Below are 12974 nucleotides of genomic sequence, written 5' to 3'. Positions count from 1 at the left end.
GCATTAGGCTTTACGACATGTTTTAATACAGCTTTGTATGTCTGATATATTATGCATGTCGTTTATGTGTAGCAGTGTTGTTATATGGTAGTGTATGGTGTAGTAAGGGACTTACATGATTACCAACTTAGCTCTTAGTAGCCAGTAAGCACTCAGTAATCAAACGCAAATAAGATATTTGCGTTTGATTACAGCTGATGGTCTAGTGGATAAAGTCGATCGGATAGTCCATGGTTCCAATCTTTTTTTTTTTTTTATAATATAAGAGTAGCAGACGAGCATGCAGTCCACCTGATGGTAAGTGGCTACTGCCGCCCATGGACATCTGTAATAAACCCCAGATAGGATTAGATATTCCTACCTGAGGTCGGCCACAGATGCGCCGCTACCCCTGAGGACTAAGCTGGAATGCCTCGGAAAAGTCTTTCTCCCTTACCACACCCTTCAAACCGGAACACAGCAGCACCTAACACTGCAGTTATTAGGTAGAAATAGGTGTGGCGGTGGTGCCGCCGGAGTCGAACCACAAAGGGTTCTACCACCTTCAATCTCTGAACGAAGCTCACATTTTTCAAAGTTATGTATGTTTTAGAAACAAATTAGGACTTGCAATTATTGCGAAGGAAAACATTATGAGGAAACCTGACCGTCCGAGTTCTTAAACGAAAAGTTCTCAATGGTGTCTGTAGTGTACCTATCTGCACTTGCCTTGTGAGGTACTGCCTAAGCAGACTGACTGACAGAAGACCCGTTCCCAGTGGGTCATGACTGACGCAGAGTGTTTTATTTATGAAAATTATGAATTTAAATGATAACTAACATAAGTTTTTAAGTACAATATAGATACTAACAACATAAATGGAAATAAATAAATAAATGTCTGTTCTGGGTCTGGGTGTTTTGTGCTAGAATGTATCGTACGATACAGGAAATCCTAGGATTGCCAATTACTGAAGAAAACGTCAAGTTTACGAACTTTATACAACTAACATAAATTGATAAAGATCGTAAATTTAACGAAGCTTATTCTCTGAAAAACAATTAATTGAAACTGCCATTTGATTGTGCATATGATATGGCCAATAATATTTAATTAGCCACAAATTTAATTTATGAACATTGTAAAATGAAAACTTAAGCAATGTATCTTTATAAAAATGCAATTGTCGTATTGTTTATCACATCACTTAAGATCATACGTTGGGTAAGTGTCAAATGCATTTTTGTAAATGCGAAGGCAACTATTTTGCAATTGCCATACATGATATTTTCCTTCAATATGCAACTGACTCTTTTGAAGTTCTTCAGGAGTTAAGACTAAAAAGAAAGACTGAGCTACAAGACAATATATTGAAGTACATACAACTTGCTATTGCGTGAGGGACTTAGAATGTCGTTGAAAGAAATGTGCGGTACGTTGACAATGTTGTTATGCTATGTTGGATTATTTTAATTGCATCAAATAATGTTACAAAAGTCACAAATGAAATGACATTATTATTTTTATAAGGAACATTGAACTTAGAGTGGCCTTGATAAGACGTAAATGTTGCTAATAGACCTATAACCATATTATGTTGGATTATATTTGCACTAATTAATGCCGCAAATAACATATTTTCAAGCAGTAAATATGGTACAATAATGTAACAATTGATCACGGCTATCGCTTATACTGAACCTAATCGGCATTTTTTATATGCCCATTTTACTAAATTCGTGTATCTATTTAGGTACTGTGTAAATTAGTAGAATTTATAAGTTTCAGTGTTCTATTCCCGAGAGTGTGTCTATTATTGTTTTGGTCTAAGCTCACGTGAAACAGATGAGGTGAGGTCAACTGTCAAGTATTTGTTTTATTTTGAAGTGTTTGCGTATAATTGAAGGTTAGACCTGTGGGTTAGATCATACATATTTTTAAACTTATTTGTACATTTGTCTGTAGTTCATCTGAGATGTGGTGGTGGCGGTGGATAAAGCATTTTTACCACAAAAAGCAGTGATAGCAGGTTAAGTAACTCGGCTCTTGATAGAGGGGTCCGAGGTTCAAATCTCAGGCCACCTCTAATTTTTAAAGTTATGTGCATATTACAAATTAATTAAATTTGCTTATATGGTGAATGAAAAACATCTTGAGGAAATCTGCATACCGGAGAAATCTTAATAAAAAAAGTTTTAAAAGGTATACGAATACGCACTTGGCCAGCGCGGTGGACTATCGTCTAAACCTTCTCATTCTGAGAGGAGAGCCGTGCCCAACAGTGGGACAATAATAGGTTGGTGATGATGTAGTCAGTGAAATGAATAAGTAGCCAGCCTGCATTCAATTCGACCCTTATTAACAGTCATACATCATACATGTCATTCACCTTTGAAGGTGGTAGAGCCCTTAATGGTTTTACATTGTGGAACATTTATTTAAATTATTTATTAGAAGTCGGCGCTCAATATATTTATTCGCTGGAGCACGATGTAATCAGTCTATCGAATATGAGCGCAGACTTCAGAACTATGTACTAAAATAACAATTCTTATTTTTTTTTTACTTTGTAGTGACATAGAAGTCGATTGTATTTTTTGTTAAAAAATATGTTTTAAAAACAGTCAACGAATATTCAATTCGTCAAATGTTAAATTGGCTACTGTTATACTGTTTTCGAGCTTCGAAAATCTGTTTTGGGTTGATTTTCAGATAGCAGGCGTGATTCAACATCCGCCTGACCAAAGATTTCAATCTTACAACACATACAGTTCAAACGTTTTTCGAATATTTATTCAAACTTAACTGTTATTTTTTTAACCTCGCGTTGTGAATTCAAATTGTTTCAATGTAGTGTGGAAATACAAATATAACCTTGGGTTACGAGCGATCACGGTCAGTGGTCATTTTCAAAAATATGCATTCCACACACGCGCTATCACATGTTTTTGCAATCCATAATGAATTCCTAATGCATTTCTGATATCGTGGGATGATAATAGAAAAACGTGATATAGAGAAACAGGTTTTTGGTGTTAATAAAATTGTTACCTACGTTATAAAAATGTATAGGCATTTATGTCACTGTCCCTGTAGTTCCGGGGCTGTAGGGCTACGGTAACACCTGCCTGTCGTAAGAGGCGACTAAAAGGGGGCTTCCGGGGTTGCCGGCGGCAAGAGTGGGAGCTCGAGCCATCCACTAAGCGATCCCTTGAAGGATGGTAGTATGTGAGTTCGCATACCGCCGTGAACACTAGATGGTGCGGAAGGAGCAGGCATAGCGCTTGGAGGACTCCGGTTGCGTTCCGTCGGAGATCCTGGAGTTCTCCAACAAGCGTTGAGGACGGCCACCGGGGGTGTTTTAGTGCGGTAAGAATCCCATATAACCCGGCGTCGCTCCCACGTCGTCAGGTACCTTTTGAAGGTTTCCCCCTCGTTACCAAAAAAAAAAGGTATTTATGTCACTGCTTTGATGATTGTGATGCTCTAGATCTACCTACTGTGAGGGTATGAGGCCGTCCAACAAATTCTCAGTAACGCGTCAGTGATCGAGTTCAAATATAACTCCAGGTTCAACACCTAAGGTCGCCACACTTATTCCTACCTGATGACAGCAGTATTAAGTGCTGCTGTGTTCCAGTTTGAAGGGTGTGGGGTATACTTATCCAATTTACCTATTCTCAGGGGCAGCAATGTATCTGAGTTTAGCTCAGGTAGTATGGGTAAAAGCGTCTACTTATAATCACGTGGACAGCATGCTCTATATTAAAGAAATTAAGCCCCCCTCCGATCTGTACAAAAACACTTTTAATTTAATTTCTTTATTTTCTATGTTATTAGTTATTTTCGTGGTAGAACCTGGGACCCGGTATGGTGATCGATCTGCGGTCACCATCTATCTCTGTTGTTAAGTGCTTAATAAAAGTCTAAAGCAGTGTTTTTCAAAGTGTGACGCGACCCCCTAAGGGACACTAAGCCGACATAGAGGGGGGGGGGGGGGTCGACCGGGTTTGTCTCTTTTTAGGAATAGAACCTTTATCCGTCCGTCTGTATCCTGTTCCGTTATATTGTACCAAGCGTGTACAAAAAACACTTTAAATTTAATTTCTTTTAACCCAAACCACGTAACATTAGCTATTTTCGTGGTAGAGCCAGTACCTAAGCGCAATCATTAGGAATTCAGAAGTTCTCCAGTTGCAACAGCTACGGACAGTACTCGCATACTTCTAAGCTACAAGCCTTGATCACGCCGATCATAAACACGAGCTCAAGGTCGGTGATGAAATGGACATTGTAAGGATTTTAAATAAACATTTTTACGTCTGTAGAGCTGCTCAAATGCTATGCAAACTCATCTATGTCTGTTGTTAAGGGCTTGATAGGAGTCAAAAACAGTGTTTTTCAAAGTGTGAGATGCACACTTAGTCGGTGTAGATTGAAGACTAAACCGCCATAGAGTGCAGGGGGTCGCGGTTTTAGTTATACAACTTTTTTTTAATAATATAGGAGTAGCAGACGAGCATGCAGTCCACCTGGTGGTAAGTGGCTACTGCCGCCCATGGCCATCTGTAATTAACCCAGATAGGATTAGATATTCCTTCCTGAGGTCGACCACATATGCGCCGCTACCCCTGAGGACTAAGTTGGAACGCCCTTCAAACCAGAACACAGCAGCGCTCAACACTACTGTTATAAGGCAGAAATAGGTGTGGCGGTGGTGCTGCCGGAGTCGAATCACAAAGGGTTCTACCACCTACAAACACTGAACAACCTCAGATAGGGTGAGATGTCGACATGGGGTCGGCAATAAATACTTTTTCCCCTCTGAGGAATAAGTAGGAACTCATCGTACGGGTGCTTAAATTTGCAAAATTTTAAATCGAACGTAGCATAAATAGTTTCATTTGTTATTCAATAACTGATTATGCAAGATTATATCATAATTTTATTTTTATGAATGTTTAAATTATTCTATTAATTTACTCATAATGAATATTCAGTAGGAGAAAATTATTGAAATTCAAATTTATTTGTCAAAATGCATTCATTGTATATGTGGTATATTTTTATTACATTTCACTATTTTTTGTGTTTGGATAGATACAAAAGTAAGATAGGATGTTATCATGTTAAATTATAATTATTATTTACTAGCTTTTACTTGCCGCTTCGCTCACATTCATTATTTTTTTTTTCGGGATAAAAGGTATTCTATGTCCTTTTCTGAACTCCTGACAACGTGTATATAAAATTTAATGACAATCAATTATGTATATTATATACACATTCGCATTCTATTCGATTCATTCGAGTTCTACCTACAATCAATAAATCTTGAAGTCACTTTATAATTTTTATATTGTAAAGATTATGTTACTTTATAAAATTAATAAAGAATATAATTATTTTACATTTTTTTTTCGTGGAATGAAGCAAGTGTGTTTATGATAAAAATGAGCAAACCTTTCACATAATCAAATTATTAGCTTGAAGAAAGTTTAGTGTTGGTTAAATTCTCAACAGGCGGAACGGTCATGTACCGGTCTGACACACAAAGGGTATCAGGTTCAATTACTGGCGAGACAAGCCGGTAAATGAGACTGACTTAGATTTCCGTTCTGAATGTGGTTTTTGTTACACCTTTATGACCATGGCACCTTTTTATTGCTAGTGTGGGGGAAACCTTCCAAAGGTACCCAGTGTCGTGGGGGTGACATGGAGTTATGTGGGATTTTTACCGCACTAAAACGCCCCCGGTGGCCGTCCTCAGCACTGCAAAGAGGACTCCGGGATCTCCAACGGAACGCAACTGTAGTCCTTTGAACATGTTGCCCCATCAGGCTCCACCCAGGTGAGACCAGGCGCTCTCCACACCGTCTTGTGTTTACGATGGTAAGCGACCACACATACCTGGACGGTTCGAGCTCCCACTCTTGCCGCCCGCAACCTCGGAAGCCCCCTTCTAGTCGCCTCCTGCGACAGGCAGGGGATACCGTAGCCCTATTCTAGTCCCGGGACTACATGACCATGACACATATACAATAATTTTAGTGTGGGGTTGTATATAGAAAGCAATATTTTTAGTTTTCATCTCACCCCGATGATTAATTTCTTAGAAAGGACAAACAATAAAATGTGAAAGATTTCCAAACATCCAACATGTTTGTTTATCAAATGTTTGTGTGCATCTAATATGTGTGCTTGGCTCGGCAAATTGGCCGAGCAAACACGAGTGCAAATGTTGGCTTTTAGCATGTTTGTTGCGTTATGCAGTAGCAGGTGATTGTCCGGTCAATTTTATTTTATATCAATAATATAACTTATTGTTTAAGGAGCCCATAGACTCCTTGTAGCTTGTAGATTAATATTAGAGGTGTATGTTACTAAATGTTTCTGCCTCGATGAGATATTAGAAGTTTGAAACTAGCTTAAAAAACCTTTTGTAGGGCTAACCGTTCATTGGTTAGTGTCACTTTAGTTGTTCGGCGGCTATAATATGTTATTATGCATCTTTACAGACGCGTAGAAAATCCACCGATGAGAATTAAAAAATAATTATGTGCTGCTGTCGTCAAATTAACCAATTGGACGTTCGAGAGACTATGAAGCAACATGGCGGCAGAGACAATCTAATTACCTACCAAGGGTAGGGTCGCGCAATGCTATCCTGCTTCGGGGCCAATCTTTCGGGGAAATTGCCCCAATTTGTCTACACACATTACAATCAAGGGTCATCTTCATTCCTACAACCTAGATTGCTTCTGTGGCAGCTGTGTGATAGCGTCATGTCGCTTCAATTGAACAAATGCTTGCGTAGTTGAAGCGACAGCGGTAGCCTACTCAACTATCGCTCAAGCGAAAGTAGCCACTGGACGGTCAGCTTTATTCGTAACGAAAACTCTTTTAGAAGTAACTGCACATTAATCAGAAATCGATGAACATGAAATAAACATAAATATTATCACTATCGCGTAATACTCGTAGTAGCGAATACAACTAATAACTTGTAGAATGTCGGCGTATTTCCGGTTATTAAGATAAGCCTAAACATGTAGGTGTAGATGAAATCGAACAGTTATGAGTTATGCTAATAACTTTTTATTCGAATAAGAAATTTTGTTATTTTCCTCATTTCGCATACATTCTTTTGTATGCGATAATGTATTCGAATTATAAAAAACTCTTATGTCTGAGATATTTAACTGGTACTTTTCCTCATAGACATTATAACAAGGGAAAATATTCTGTATATAGAAATACATAAAGGAGTAGCTAAGGTAAGTTTTTATGTACATTTATTGTATGTTATAACATTCAATTACTTATTATAAAACAGAAAACCGACTTAAAACAAAGGCTATGTCAATCTATGTCTCTCTGACTTTAGATGAATTTAACTACACATCGTATATGAAAATCCGTCGTAGAGTTTGGGTGCCAAAGAATGAAACATACGTACAGTACCCTTACCATGAGTTTTTACGTTTGGACAAGTATGACTTTTTTGGTATTTGTTTACGTATTGGCCCATACGATTTCCTAGTTCTGACACAATCCGCTAGGGGCGCTGATTGGAATTTGAATTTGAATTTTGAATACGCTCGAAATACAATAAAAACTCTGCGCAGACGAATAAAAACAGTAAATAAAAACTGAAAGACGTTAATTTTAACGCATCACAGGGGTTAATAACGCCACCGTTATCCAAACAATTCTCGGCAGTAAAATCATTAGTGGATATGCGTTATTGACACTAATTAACGTTAAGACGCCATTCGGTTGCTAATACCTGGTTGAAAATATCTTCTGTATGCGTCAGATCAAAGGTGAGATTCGCTTGTACAACTGTAGTATCATAATTTGGTTTGAAAAGTAAGATGCAATAGATACTCGGGGAGTGTTTACAATGTGCGATTTTTTAACTAATATGCATTTTTTTATATAGGATAAATTTCAAATTCAAATCTTATTTAATCAAAATTGATTCATATAGAATACTTTTGTAAGTCAACAAACTACCACCGCTTGGGAAAGTGTTTTGCTATGGAGAAGAAGCGACGCAATAAACTCCATACGTGTGCAAATTTGCATCTTTTAAAGGGTAAATAATATACAATTTTACACAGTGGTACATATAATTAATTTGATGTTGGAGCTGGAGTTGTCATACCATGCGGATTTATCATTTAAGTACTGATTTACATTATAATAAGCCTTTTTACATAAAGTTAATTTTATAGCAGATTTAAACCTTTTCTCGGATAGGTCGAAACAGATGAGCATGTAGTCCACCTGGTGGTAAGTGGCTACTGCCGCCCATGAACATCTGTAATCAACTCCAGAAAAGATTAGTTTCCTACCTGAGGTCGACACAGGTGCGCCACTATCACTGAAGACTTAGCTGGAACGCCTCGGAAAAGTATGTCTCCCTTACCACACCCTTCAAACAGAACAAAGGAGTCGAACCACGAAGGATATACCATCTTTACATTTTTATGTTTACCATGACTTCCCAAAGACTTTGGTACCGATTTCAGATACGTAGATATTTGAAGAAGTCAATCTAGAAGTTAGAATACTAGTAATTATGACCAGACCATGACCAGTAAGTACCAAGACAAAGATGCCATGTGAACAGGCCTTGATGCACTAAACAGTACAAGGACAGATCTATGATTGCGTTCTACGTTCACTTCTGGACAGTCGCAGATCAAAAAAGGTAGATATAGTATCTTGAAAATTTAAAATAAATATAAATCAAATCGGTTTTTAGTGTAAAAAAACAGATTTTCACTAAATATATTTGAAAGTATAACAACTATAAAGTATTAATTTCGTTCCGTCTATTTGTTTGTCCCCTCTTATGTCCGAAACTGCTGGACAGATTTAGACGAAACTTTAACTGGCAGTTAGATTATAGGTATTATGTAGTGATCGAGGCTAGGAGGAAATGTTCAGATATTTATATTTTTAAAAGCAGCTTATATATTTCACAGGCTATAGAAAATGGGGAAAAATCTAAATTATTATTAAATTCGAATTAGTAGTTATTATAAAAAATATTATTGTGTCATTTTTACACATAGTAATATTGAAGTAGAGCCGACTGAGGAAATACCAACGCCACGCCTTCCAATAGTATCCTATCCTATTCCTAATATAAGGCATTTCTGCTTTTCGATGGAAAGGTGTAGAATTGTAGATGTCGGTTGAGTTATATATGAGACGACTAACATTCGACGTTTTGTCTGCCCATTTTTAATCTGAATAGACAGTTCAAACACTATCGTATTACACATAAGCACACATCATAACTACCCTATTTGATTTTACATTTTCTTTATTTAGGAGCAGGGTAGTGAAAGGTGTAAACTATTTCTGGTCGTATTATCACATGTAAAAAGTCAAATACGATTTATAAAACATACGCTCATCCCTTATTTATCATTTTAAAGAAGGTTTTTTTGGAAAATGCTTTCTTAGTGCTCATTTACGTCTACTTATAATTAGCTTACTTCAGTGCAAATTTTCAAATGTTCTAAAGATTCTGCCCCCTTTTCAACTATAAGACGAGTGTGCGATCCAGTCGGCTGATTCGATAGTGCGTAAACCAAATGAGCATATAACATTAATTTATCATTACAGCGTAATACATATCATTACATGCTTATTGTTCGGTTATTTCAAATACACGGATTGAGATGTATACTCGTGATGCAAGTGCATAAGTAGTTAAAATTAATGGGGTTTTTAGTGAAATTACCAGTAATTTGCTTGATTACTAAGAATATTATGTAGCTAGAGACGGCTAGGAGACAGCATCAATGCCCATTGCACGACAGGCGTACCCATATGACTTTTAAGATATGAGATGATGCGTTTGCTTTTATAGCCTTTTCTCCAATATGTCCTCGTCAATTCTACACTTCTTCATTTCTAGGAACGGGTCTCACATTTTAGGTCATTCCACTCTGCTAACTTTATGCGAATTGATAGACTTCACTCACCCTTGAATTATTTTAAAGATCTAGTTTATATTCAGCATTATAACATTCTATAATTAATTTCTAATGTGCGTAAAACGTAAAAGGTTTGGGATTCGAACATCGTATTTTTGTTTATAATATAGGAGTAGCAGACGAGCATGCAGTCCACCTGATGGTAAGTGGCTACTGCTGTCCATGGACATCTGTATTCAACCCCAGATAGGATTAGAGGATGTGAGGTCAGTCACAGACCCCTGAAGACTAAGCTGGAACGCCTCGGAAAAGTATGTCTCCCTTACCACACCCTTCAAAACGGAACACAGCAGCGCCTAACACTGCTGTTATTAGGCAGAAACAGGTGCGGCGGTGGTGCTGCCAGAGTCGAACCATAAAGGGTTCTACCAGCTTTAAAATTCCAATCGTATTCCTCGATTGATAAACTGAGTTTTAACCACTAGTCTTTCCCAATGCATCGATTATTAGTAATTACATCTCCATGAGTGAACAGTTAACTAATTGTTTGGATTGCAAACTTCCTCGTGTTTATGTAACCAAAATTAACATGTTTATAATTGTATTCCTAACCGCAAGTTTCGAATTTAAATAACGGTTTATAATTACACATTAGCATAGTGCTGTGGCCATAAAATTGTTAATTAGTTGCTTTTAAATAGGTACATAGTGTCGGTACGAAAAACATTAAATTAAAAGCATTTAATCTTATCGTATTTTACAATTTTAAACGAGAAAATCATGTATATGTAGATATCATGATGTACCTAGTTTTATCCCACCGCTGGGCACGAGTCGCCTTTCAAATTAAAAAGAGTTTACGTCATAGGAGTGATAGCTAAGTGGTTACAAACTCGGCCTTTTAAACTTCGAATACCAGGCACACTTCGGCTTTTTACAAAAGTATACTTTCTAATTAATTAATACTTACTTATAAAGTAAATGCGAAAATCATAAGGTAAGCTACATGCCTAAGAGCTCTAAAAATATCTTGTATAATAATATAATTTCTAATGCCCTGTTTGAGAAGACCTGCGTCCAGCAATAGGACAGTAAGAAGTTGATGACGACTGTTAGCGTGAGACTAAATAACCCCTAATAGAAAAGTAAAAGTATCTTCTGTGATTGGGCACAACAGTGGGTCTCTACACCAGAAAACTAATTTAGAACGTTTCATGTGCCACGCCTTAACGAAAGAACTACTATACTGCTAATCCAAGATTTAAAGTCACAATTACTCATACTAGTCGGTAGCTAGCTAATTTAAAGCCAATATTTCGACCTAGTTGCAAGGATTGTTATCACGAGTCCAAAATTCTTTGTGTGCTAAAGTATTGACTGTTTCCGATTAACTTCAACATTGTATACCGGATACGAATGCCTAATGAGATCTTTATGTAAATTAAGATCTTAAGTTGTCGATAAGCTGATAAGCTCGTGCCAGAATTAAGATTTGCGGTTGCAAAATTTTTATAATGCATAACTTAGAATTAGGGATTTGACTACTTTGAACCATCAAATTCAATTACAATGTTCAAAATTATTCATAGTTAAAATGAATCAATTTCTACCACATAAATCAAGTAATAATTGAAATATTATTATAATTTTATTGTGAAGGCGCCACAAGGCTTTTAAATTAATTTTTTGGCATTTATGTACATCGTGCCATAAAAATGATTGAGAAACAATGATTTAGGCTTCGGTTATAGCCTCTAGCTGTTAGGCTAGCATGTGGTTTTCACACACTCTTGACAATATTATAAAGAAATCTAAAGTGGTAGAACCCTTTGTGGTTCGACTCCGGCGGCAACACCGCCACACCTATATCTCCCTTATAACAGAAGTACTAAGCGCTGGTGTGTTCTGGTTTGAAAGGTTTGGTAAGGGAGACATTCATTTTTGGCTTTCCAGTTTTGTTTTCAGGGGTAGCGGCGCATCTATGGCCGACCTCAGGTAAGAATATAATCCTATCTGGGGTTTATTATAGTTGTCCATGGGCGGCAGTAGCCATCAGGTGGTACTCCTGTATTACAAAGAAGGCGAACTAAATCTGCGCGCAGGCTCTACCGCATGATAGGGAAATGCATTAGAAGATTAACATTATTTCGAAAGTTCAGTGGTAAATGCGCCAGATTTGCATCAACTAACTTTAGAGGTGTCAAAGGTTTCCTAAGCGGATTTATATTTAAACGACTATTAAGTTAAAAGATCCAGGAGTTCTCCAACAAGTGTTGAAGACATCCACCGGGGGGGTTTTAGTGGTAAAAATCCCACATAACCCGACGTCGCTCTCACGTCGTCGGTTACCTTTTGAAGGTTTCCCCCTCGTAAAGAAAACAAAAGATAAAACATTGGATAGATTGATTTTTAATGACGGGTATAATTGTCGTTTCAGCTTTTTCAAAATACCTAACACCTTTTATCATGCAAATAAACAAATGCTTTTAAAAATGTTTCCGTAAAAGTGATTTAAAATTTTGACCAGATTCTAATCTTATTTGAGCCGATTTTAACATAGTAAAATGTTATTTAAAACCGTCTTGTAACTTGAGTCTTACCACGTCTTACTGCGTTTCGGATTACTACATATGTTTGTGTTCATTATAATTATAATAATCTGTAGTAAATTAGTAATAGCTGCGTGAGTCGGGTCGCGTTGCAAGGTCGTGTCGTAACCTCTTCAAGATTTGGAAACTTTTTCCTATCTCTATAATTGCGTATCATACGCGGAAATATCTCCAATAATAATTATAATTAAGATTCAATTTCGTTGAATGTTTTAAAGACACTAAAATTAAGCGGGATTTAGGCCATAGTTCACCGAGTTAGCCAAGTTCAATAACCGACCTACGGACCTTTGAGAACTATTTTTAACAGAACTCTTAAGGTTTCAAAAAGTTTTAGGTTTTCTCACGATATATTCCTTCACCTTTGTAGCAAAACCAACCGCTTCTTCTCCATAACGAAACACCTTGTGATGTGGTGGTAGTTGT

The sequence above is a fragment of the Epargyreus clarus genome, unplaced genomic scaffold, assembly GCF_041222505.1.
Source record: "Epargyreus clarus isolate Ecla_fem2 unplaced genomic scaffold, WU_Ecla_fem_2.2 ptg000017l, whole genome shotgun sequence".
Lineage (NCBI taxonomy): Eukaryota > Metazoa > Arthropoda > Insecta > Lepidoptera > Hesperiidae > Epargyreus > Epargyreus clarus.
Note: the sequence above shows the minus strand (reverse complement) of the source record.